Consider the following 9,520-nt stretch of genomic DNA (forward strand, 5'->3'; position numbering starts at 1 on the left):
TAAAAATAATATGATATGTATGTTCCAGGTTATTGCATGTGTTTCAGAGCCATCAGTTTGAATAATTGTATAATATTTCATCAACTAAATATTTTCCTTATCCATACACCTGGTTTTGGACATTTGGGCTGTTTCTAGATTTTTATTGCAAGGAAAATCTTTGTATATATAGCATTATATTAAATTCTAATTCCCAGAATTTTAATTTCTATATCCAATAGTAAGAGTAATAAGGTTTCTCATACATTATCAAATTGCTGTTCCAGTGGTTAAAAGAGTTCACATTCCCTGTTATATACCATTCCCTGTTGTATACCATTCTCTGTAAGATACTGTTCCCTGTTGTATACAATAATGTGCTAGGGTACATATTTCCTATCTTTATCAGCCCTAGTATTATTAAAATAAAAGTTTGCTGAGATCATCTTGAAAAGTGATTTGCATTGTTTTTATTAGTGAGGTTCACATGTTTTTTGTTCTCTATTTTGAATTTTCTTCTATTTATTGTCCATTTGTAATATTATTTTTCAATAATGAAGCTAACCAGCTTTGAGAAAAATAATTTAAAATAGTCTGAAATACAGACATTTCATCACTTCCTTGTCAGTTTCTGTTGATAGAGTTGACAGGAGCTACATTTTAAATAGTAATTTAATATGCATTGTAAGATCTAAAGAAATTTTTTGAACTTGGCTTCTCTTAAGGAATCACCCTTAATATCTTTCAATAAAAGTTCAGTGCTCATTTTATATTGTGTAAACTGTACCTTAATAAAGATGTTAAATGTTTATTACTCATTCTCTGAAAAGAGTGTTCACTGAAACATTATTTCCATACCTCACATTAATAATGATTTCCTGATAGCTGGTAAATAAAGCCTTGCATTTGCATAGTGTTTTATACTTTCAAAGTGCTGTCTCATCTATATACTCTTTGAAGATGTCTCCTTAATATTTAGGTAGTTCAGTAAAAAATGAACTCTTCTGTCCTAATGAGTAACTATTCTGCTCAAAAGGAATAGTCATTTAGGTGGTTGTTTTTTTCTAACAGATTTAACTTACGGCTTATCTTCCTTTTAACTTTTTGCCTATTATTGTATTGGTAAACAGTAAATGTCAAGTGTAAATATTTTGGGCCCCCAACAAAAATTTTTAAAAATTATTTCAAACTTATAAAAACTTTGTGTACCCTTTACCCAGATTTACCACTTTTTAACATTTTACTATATTTACCTTATTATTCTCCCTCTCTATGTTATATGTATATCTTGTGCTTCATTTAATCACTATTTTTTCCTGAACCTTTTGCAAATAAATTGTAGACGTCATACTTAAATTTCTACATATTTTGCAATTGTCTTTTTGTTTCCTCTAGACTGTAAAGTCTTTGGTGATAGGGACTTATTTTTAATGCCCCTTTGTCTCCACAGTGACTAGTGCAGTGTCAGTCACATAGTGGGAGTATAGGAAATGTTCGTTGAATGAATAATTTGAAAAAGGGATATGTGCTAATGTGTAAATTCTGAAATGTACCACTTAATGATGGCGATACGTTCTGAGGAATGCATCATTAGGTGATCTTGTCATTGTGTAAACATTGTAGAGAGTACTTACACAAACCTAGATGGTATGGCCTACTAAATACCTAGACTATATGGTATAGCCTGTTGCTCCTAGGCTACAAATCTGTACAGCATGTTACTGTACTGAATATTATAGGCTATTATAACATAATGAGTATCTAAACATTGAAAAGGTACAGTAAAAATACGGTATAAAAGATAAGAAATAGTATACCTATATAGGGCACTTAACGTGAATGCAGCCTGCAGAACTGGGATTTGCTCTGGGTGAGTCAGTGGTGAGTGAATTTGAAGGCTAGGACTACTGTACACTACTATAGATTTTAGAAACACTGTATACTGAGGCTACACTAAATTTATAAAACAACACAAGATTAAATCAAGCACGAGAGAAATGAGCAATCAAGAGACACATATAAGTAGGAGCTGTATACTGCCAGCATAACATAGCATACTTTTTTACAGAAAACTTTTTAAGTAGAAAAAGTGCACTCTAAAACAACGATTAAATATGGATGGACCTCGAGATAATCATGCTAAGCAAAATAAGCCAGACAGAAAAAGTTGAAAACCACATGATATCACTTATATGTGGAATATAAACCTAAAAGCAACAAATGAACAGGACAAACAGAGACTCATGGACATGGACAATAGACTAATGATTACCAAAGAGTAGCAGGGGAGGGAGGAGAAAGGAGGTAGATGGGATAAAAGGAGTCACATATATGGTGACAGAAAGAAATCTAACTATGGGAGGAGAACATACAGTGCAATATATATATATGTGAGAGAACATACAGTGTGATATATATATACGTATATATATACACATATGTACATATATATAGACATATATATATATGCTTTACTGTTAAATTGTACATCTGAAACTTACTGGATTTTGTTAACTAATGTCACTCCAAAATAAATAAATGCATAATTTTTTTTAAAAAAAGTATGGTATAGTAAATACATAAACCAGTAACATAGTTGTTTATCAAGTATTATATACTGTACATAATTGTATGTGCTATACATTTATATGACTGGCAGCACAGTAGGTTTGTTTACACCAGCATACCACAAAGACGAGTCACGTTGCACTACAATGTTTCAACAGCTAAGATGTCATTAGGTGATAGGAATTTTTTAGCTTCATTATAATCTTGTGGGACCACCACTGTATATTTGGTCCATTGTTGACTGAAGCATCATTATGCAGTACATGACTGTATTGTCAAATGTTTGAAAGGAATAAGATTTGTTTCTTTTTTTAATATAGCAAAAAATGAATTTAATGGATTCATTCATTAATGGACAAGGTGTTTATTGAAAGATGGTTGCTACTTTCAGGTAAAAGCACAAATGCAGCAAAATAGTTCATGGGATAAGAAGAGCAGACAAAAACAAAAACATTGTTAACTCTCTTATTTTTAGATTAATTATAGTAAAAATCCAATAAAGCCATAATCATTCCTGTTCTTTCACTTCCCAAAAAATAAAGCATTAGATTTTAATTTTTAAAGTAATGCAGAAATAGAGAAAACTTTTACTAAGTAGATGCTATTACATGATCTCATTTTCAAAGACGCTTACTTGAAAAGTATAACTGTAGTATATTTTCATACTGGTAAAGAAAATGATGAATGAGTAGGTTATGGCTTTTTTAAAGACGACATAGTGAGGTTACGCTATAGGGAACAACAGAGGGTACTTAATGTTCTCTGCTATTCCTACTTATTTCTTTTAGATTGTTTTTAACCAAACAGTTCACTTCTTGATGTCAAATTATTTGTTGTTGTTATTGGAATTACATCTTTCTCATCAATATACATTTACACAATTTTCACAACCACATTAACTTACTTTCTTACTGCAGACACGGCAGCAGTGAAGGAATGTATGGATAACTGAGAATAACAAGATATAGCTCTCTTTCCTCAGAAAAATTTTGGACTATTTTTACTCTCAGTTGCAGCTGAAGACCATGAAGTACTTAGTGATAGAAACTAAAGTATACGATCACAGTGGATCTTTAATGTCAGGGAGAAGATGACAGACTAACCACATGACCATAAGTGAATATCTGTGTTTTGCTGAAGTACAGTCTCACCTTATAATAATTCCAGGATTAAATTAGTAAAACGTAGGTGAAATTTCGTCATTTTTTAAAAAATTAAATAAACCTAATTCATTGTATTTACTGTTGGAGGTTCTTGTATGAACGTCATAATGCAAGAATACTTTTATTTACATTATTCATTAAGTTGGTGATTGGATCAAGTTAATGAGAAACAAAGATTGAATTGCATCCAGAGCTAGGTTTAAGAAATCACATTCTAATTTATGCCATGCTGTTAAGACTAGAAATTCTGATTTCAGTATCTGGCAGCAAATGTCTTTATCTCGCACGAAGCTAGAAAAGAAAACCTACATTCAAAGAAGTTGACACTGGCATAAGGCCACAGTTAGGTTTATAGCTATTGTGAAATTATAGTGATTTTTCAGTTTTTACTGCTTCTGTAATAGCATTAAAATGATTGAATAGACAGAAAATGGGACATAAGGGTGGCTAAAAGTCTTTGCTTAGTACTTCATGAAACATTTTAGCAAGAGGCAAACAAATTTGTTGTTCTGTTTTATAATTATAAAAAAATTAGAGGAGGAGGAGTGGCACAAGAGAAATAGAGAAATATGTATCCTTTAGAAAATACTGATGCTTTAATGCAGTAGTAACAAGATTCTGTTTACACATGTTACGAAGATTGAATTGCATCCAGGGCTAGGTTTAAGAAATCACATTCTAATTTATGCCATGCTGTTAAGACTAGAAATTCTGATTTCAATATCTGGCAGCAAATGTCTTTATCTCGCATGGTGTTGGTCAGACAGTTTTCATTCTAAAGTCTTGTTAGCTCTGCCCTGTTGAATGTCCATCCCATCCCATACCTACCTGCTTTGCCCCTATTTTCTTAAGAAAGTAATCTCTCTTCATGTTGCTGTTTTTAAAATTTATATTACTTTTTTTATTCTTTAGTTTCAAGTATACAGTACAATGGTTAGACGTCTATAGAGTTCATAATACGATCCCACCAATTGCACCTTCCCTCCCCTGACCCTCCACCTAGCCAACGTATTAATGCTAACTGCATTCCCTTTGCTGTGCTCCCCATCCCCATGACCGTCCATCAGCTACTAATTTGTACTTCTTTAACCCTTCACCCCATTATCCAAGCTCCCCAAATCCCACTCCCCTCTCTCCGACACTAAATTGTCCACTATATTTGTGAGTCTATTTTTGATTAGTTTGTTCTTTTTATTCCTTAGATTCTGTATATAAGGGAAATCATATAGGTGTTTATCTTTCTCTGTCTTACTTAAATACCTTCTAGGTCCATCAAAGCAATATCTTTTTCCATCCCCTTCCTTTTCATATGTAGGGGTCTTATTTCTTATCCTTTCAGCCACTCTATCTTTTGGTTGGAGCACTTAATTCTTTTCCATTTAAGGTACTTATTGATAGGAATGTAGTTGTTACCATTCTTTATTCCTGTTTTTGATACACGTTTTTTCTTCTTAAAGAAGTCCCTCCAACATTTCCTGTAATACTGGCTTGGTGGTGATAAATTCCGTTAGCTTATTTTTGTCTGTGAAGCTCTTTATCTGTCCTTCAACTCTAAATGATAGCTTTGCTGGGTAAATTATTCTTGGTTGTAGATTCTGGGTCTTCATCCTATAGAATATTTTTAGCCAAGCCCTTCTGTCCTGCATAGTTTCTTTTGAGAAATCAGCTGCCAGTCTTATAGATTTTCCCTTATTTGTAATTTATTTTTCTCTTGGTGCTTTTAATATTCTTTCTTTGTATTTAACCTTTGGCATTTTAATTGTGATGTGTCTTGGTGTGGGCCTCTTTGGATTCCTGATTTTTGGAATTCTCTGAGCTTCCTGGGGTTTTATGTCTATTTCCTTCACCAGATTAGGGAAGTTTTTCATCATTTCTTCAAATAGCTGTTCAATATCTTGATTTTCTTCAGTTACGCCAATCAGATGGCTATTTGGACCCTAACAGTGTCCCATATCCTCCTTAAATTATTTTTATAGTCTTGGCATCTCAAGTGTATACTTTTCAAGGTTTTTACAATAAATAAAATATAGCTGATTTTTATTATTTCCAGATTCCATGTTTATGACTTTCATTACTTGTTAAAATTTATTTGTAACCCCAATATCAATATTTGAGGTGCTCTCTCAGTCATTTACAGACATGCACAGAATAACAAAAAACTTGAGTTATCTGACATGTGTGTTCCCAGCTAAGGTTGATCAAGGCCATGCTTGTTTCAGCTCTCATACTATAAAGAAGTGTCCTCTTCACAGTCTATTTAGTGCCACATTTTTTTTTTTTTAATTTTTGTTGGTGATTTTTGGTTTTAAATGGGTCTCTACTGCTGAAGTGCTGTCTGTTGTTCCTAAGTGCAAGAAGGCTGTGATGTACCTTACAGAGATAGTGCATGTGTTAGGTACGCTTCTTTCAGGTATGATTTAAAGTGTTATTGGCCCTGAGTTCAATGTTAATGCATTAACACTATGCATTATAGTAAATAAGATGTCTTTAAACCGAAGCGCATATAAAAAAGGTTATGTATTGATGGGTTGATGAAAATGTCTTGACTAGAGGCTCACAGGAACCTAACTCCATATTTCCTATAGGAGGAGTGGTTCAGTATTTGCAATTTTAGTGTTTGCAATAACTTTACAGAACAAAAGTACAATAGATACTGAGAATAAAATATATGTGTATTGTGGTAGGCAGCTTCTTACATGGCTTCTAGTGATTCTCATCTCCTGCTATTCACACCTCTGTATAATCTCATCTCCCTGGATGTGGGCAGGACTTAGTGATTTGATTTTAACAAATAGAATATGACAAAAGTGATAAGATATCGCTCTCGTAATTAGGTTTTAAAAAGACCATGACCTTCATCTTGCTGGTATCCTCTCTCTGGCTCTTGTGTGCTTGCTCTGATGAAGAGGCAAAGACCTGAGGTTTGCCTCCTGCCAACAGCCAGCAAGGAACTGAAACCCACAGTTTCAACAACCTTCAAGGACCTGAATCTTACAACTACTGTGTGAGCTTCTAAGATTACTTCTGTATTTAAACCTTGAGATAAGTATGGCACTGGCCTAAACTTTGATTGCAGCTTTGTGAAAGATCCTAGATTCCTGAAACATAGAAACTGAGATAATAAATGTGTATTGTTTCAAGTCATTAACTTTTAAGGTAATTTGTTGTTTAACAATAGATAATACATATACAGCAGGTGCTCAAATGATGTCTTTTATTGTAGTTTCGTTATAATATGAGGAGATGCTATAATGTTGATAATGATATTAAGTAGGAACTTAACTCTTGTTTATATCAATTAGCCTATGGTAAAATTGGTTTCGTTATACATCATTTCGCTTAAAGTCAAAGAACCTATTGGTGACGTTACTGGATAGTTAAATATTTATAGTTATGTATTAAGACCTCTAAACACAACATTTGAGATGGTTCAGGCAATAAAAAGTGGTACTGTGTTTTGACTTTGGGTAGCTTTTATTCCTCCTCCCCATTTCAATTATTATTTTCACTTCTAGTTTTTTGACAGCAGTGATAACAATTCCTTTTTTATTTTTGCTTATTCATATGAAAATTTTTGTATATGGCGAAAGATTTAGACTTACAATTAATACCTTATAGTTCCATGTAGATTCAATAATTAACATTTTCCAAATTTGCCTTCTCTTCCACCTCTTCTTTAAAAATTTTTTTTTAAAAAAACTTAAACTTATTGGGGTAACATTGGCTAATAATATTATATAAATTTCAGGTGTCTAGCTTTATAATACAACATCTTTATACTCTATTGTGTGCTTACCACCCAAAGTCTATTCTCCTTACCTCCTTTCTTTATAGATGGATGGATGGATGGATGGGTGGATGGATGGATGGGTAGGTGAGTGGATAGAGAGATCCTCTATTTTGTCGTTTTTGTTGTTGAACTATTTGAAAGTAAGCTGCAAATACCACATAAACCTCTTGAAATACAAGATGCATACCTTTCTCAAATCCAAGAAAATTAATAGTAATTCCATAATATCAGCATAATATCAGCAAATATCCATTCCGAGCTCAAGAGTTTCCCACAATGACTTGTATGACTTTTTTCCTAAACAGAATCCAGTCAAGGCTGTTATATATATCATTTGATTGTTTTGTCTCTTTAGTTTCTATTAATCCAATATAGTCTCTCTTTCTCCTACCTTTTCATTATCCACGAAATTGACTTCTAGAAAGTCTAGGCCAGTTGTCCCTACATTCTGGGTTTGTGTAATTTTTTATTACTGTATTTTAATCCCTTGAAATTTTGAAATTGGAAGTTAGGTTTAGATGGTTCATTTCATTTGAGTTAAACATTTTTGGCAAGAATACTTCTTGGGGGATATTGCATACTTCCTATTGTATCACATCAAGAGACAGTATCAGTTAAGGTGGCCACTCTTTGTTGGAAAGGCACATTTTCCTTTTGTAATTAGTAAGTAAGCTGTGGGTAGGTACTCTGAAACCCTGCAAATAATTTTGTGATTCAGCAACTTTTTTACTTAATGGCTTTAGCAGGCATTAATAATCCTTTCCTAAACTTGTCACTATATTAGGGGTTATAAAATGGTGATTTTCTAATTCTGTCAGTCTTTCTAATAACTGACATTCTTGTGTTAAAAAAGAAAAAAATATTTTCTTTTTATTATTATAGACTTGTGGCATTTTATTTTAATGCTAAAATAACTCTAAATTTGGCTAGAAGAGCTCTTTTAAGCTGGTTCTCTGTCCTTTAGAAAAACAACAGCTTTATTGATATAGTTCACATATCATCCTTTTAGTTTATGTATTTAATATGTAAAAATCAATGTTTTTAGTATATTCACAGTATTGTACAACCATTACCACTATTTAACTCCAGAACATTTTCATTACCACTGGAGAGAAACTCTAAGCCCATTAGCAGACACTCTCTATTACCCTCCTATGCCCAGTTTCTAGTGATCACTAAACTACTTACTGTCTCTATGGACTTGCCTATTTTGGACATTTTTTATAAATCAAATTATAGAATACGTGGTCTTTTGTGTCTTTTTTCACTTAGCATAATATTTTCAAAGTCATCCATGTTATAGCACATATTAGTAATAATCCATTCCTTTTTGTGGGTAAATAGTATTCCATTGTATGGATATAGCACTTTTTGTTTATTCATTCATTCAGTTGATTGGCAGTTGGGTTATTTCCAGTGTTGTCTATCATAAATAATGCTGCTATGAACATGAATGTACATGTTTTTGTATGGACATATGTTTTTAGTTCTCTTGGGCATATACCTCGGTATGGAATTATTGGGTCTTATGTTAACAATATTTAACTTTTGTTGTACAACTTTACAGTAGCTTACTATGTTTAGCCAAGATAACTACACATTGTGTATATACCATTTTTAGAAGTAAGCTTTTAAAATGTTTAGTTGTATTAACATCAAATTTGCTATAGTAACATTTTTAAGTGTAAGTTCAGTAGTGTTAAGTACATTTTTATATTATTTATATAAGCAAACTCCAGAATTCTTCATCTCACAAAACTGGAATGCTGATTTTTGTATATTGATTTTATATCCTGAAACATCACTGAATTCATTTATTCTAACAGTGTGTGTGTGGGCATATGGGCGTGTGTGTGTGTAGTCTTTAGGGTTTTCTGTATTTAATATCATGTCTTCTGCCAGCAGAGACAGTTTTACTTCTTCCTTTCCAACTTGGATGCCTTTCGTTTTTCTTTCCTAATTGCTGTTAGGATTTCCAATACTGTGTTGAATAAAAGTGATGAACATGGATATCCTTGTC

General features: G+C 32.6%; 1 protein-coding gene across 1 annotated transcript in view; it reads left to right on the forward strand.

Annotated features, from left to right (window-relative positions):
- Positions 1-9,520, forward strand: part of BMPR2 (bone morphogenetic protein receptor type 2) — a 145,392-nt gene that overhangs the window by 76,841 nt on the left and 59,031 nt on the right. The window lies entirely within an intron of this gene.

Source organism: Pteropus medius, unplaced genomic scaffold, assembly GCF_902729225.1.
Source record: "Pteropus medius unplaced genomic scaffold, Ma_sr-lr_union100, whole genome shotgun sequence".
NCBI lineage: Eukaryota > Metazoa > Chordata > Mammalia > Chiroptera > Pteropodidae > Pteropus > Pteropus medius.